The sequence below is a fragment of the Mandrillus leucophaeus genome, unplaced genomic scaffold, assembly GCF_000951045.1.
Source record: "Mandrillus leucophaeus isolate KB7577 unplaced genomic scaffold, Mleu.le_1.0 Scaffold361, whole genome shotgun sequence".
Taxonomy (NCBI): domain Eukaryota; kingdom Metazoa; phylum Chordata; class Mammalia; order Primates; family Cercopithecidae; genus Mandrillus; species Mandrillus leucophaeus.
The window spans coordinates 2,716,704-2,718,491 of NW_012103821.1; the positions used below are offsets into that span (position 1 = coordinate 2,716,704).

Consider the following 1,788-nt stretch of genomic DNA (forward strand, 5'->3'; position numbering starts at 1 on the left):
CTAAACTGCTTACTACAGATTCTGAATCCCAATCCCAAATAAAATGTGGTTTTGCAGCTTTGCAGACACCGCCGCCGAGGAAAACCCTGTACTATTAGCCATGGTCAACCCAACCGTGTTCTTCAACATTGCCATCGACAGCCAGCCCTTGGGCCATGTCTCCTTCGAGCTGTTTGCAGACAAGTTTCCAAAGACAGCAGAAAATTTTCGTGCTCTGAGCACTGGAGAGAAAGGATTTGGTTATAAGGCTTCCTGCTTTCACAGAATTATTCCAGGGTGGTGACTTCACACGCCATAATGGCATTGGTGGCAAGTCCATCTATGGGGAGAAATTTGAAGATGAGAACTTCATCCTAAAGCATACAGGTCCTGGCATCTTGTTCATGGCAAATGCCGGACCCAACACAAATGGTTCCCAGTTTTTCATCTGCACTGCCAAGACTGAGTGGTTGGATGGAAAGCATGTGGTCTTTGGCAAAGTGAAAGAAGGCATGAATATTGTGGAGGCCATGGAGCGCTTTGGGTCCAGGAATGGCAAGACCAGCAAGAAGATCACCATTGCTGACTGTGGACAACTCAAATAAGTTTGACTTGTGTTTCATCTTAACCACCAGACCATTCCTTCTGCAGCTCAGGAAGCACCCCTCCACCCCATTTGCTCGCAGTATCCTAGAATCTTTGTGCTCTCGCTGCAGTTCCCTTTGGGTTCCATGTTTTCCTTGTTCCCTCCCATGCCTAGCTGGATTGCAGAGTTGAGTTAAGTTTATGATTATGAAATAAAAACTAAATAACAAAAAAACAAAAAAAAATGTGGCTTTGCAAAGAGACTCGAAAGAGGTTCTTATGAGTTCAAGCATGTCCCTTCCAAAATTCACATGTTGAAGTCCTAATCCCCATTACATCAGACCTTATTTAGAGGTAGGATATTAACAGAGGTAATCTAGGTAAAAATGAAGTCATTCAGGTGCATCCTAATCTAATATGACCAGTGTCCTTATAAGAAGAGGATATTAGGATTCAAACTGGTATAGAAGGAAGACAATGTGAAGATACAGGTAGAAGACAGCCATATGCAAGCCAAAGGGAGATCTAGAACAGGTGTCTCCCTCATGGCCTTCAGAAAGAACATATTCTGCTGACACCTTGATCTCAAACTTCTAGCCTCCAGAATTGGGAGAAAATTAAATTCTGTTGTTTACGCTACTCCGTTTATAGGTACTTTTTGACAGCAACACCAGGAAACTAACACAGAAGGCTTTTTTGGGTTTTTTTGTTTGTGTTTTTTAACTTGCAGCATCTAGATATTATTTGAGACTGTCTGAACTCATTGAGATAAGAATCATACACATTTTACTCTTTGTTTTTATATATAGCAAACTACTAAGACTATATACACAGTAGGGTCGTATATCAATATTTAGTTCTACTCATTAATTAATGATGGTAACCTTTCACCAGTTTTGCAAGAGAATAGTGTGTGTTCTGGTCCAGTCTGAATGATAACATTTATAGTAACCTCATAATCAACAACATCTTATTGAGGTTATACCCTGTGCCTATTACTGTTATGGGCACTCCATTCACGTTAAATCTCTTAATCCTGACAAGAGAAAGGAAATGCTATTATTATCTCTGTACCTTGCTGTTTTGCATACTATCTCTTCTTTCTTCAGGCCTTTACTACTAACCACAGAAAGTTCAAGTCTTATCTATTTGCTTAAAGAATATCCTTTATGAACTAATGTTTGATAGCTCCTTTTCTCAGGAGTCTTTCATTCTATTAATTTG

The 1,788-nt window shown here is 40.0% G+C and overlaps 1 pseudogene; it reads left to right on the forward strand.

Moving 5' to 3' along the window:
• The first annotated feature begins 121 nt into the window (after nucleotides 1–121).
• Nucleotides 122–584, forward strand: LOC105546538 (annotated as a pseudogene).
• Nucleotides 585–1,788: the final 1,204 nt, after the last annotated feature.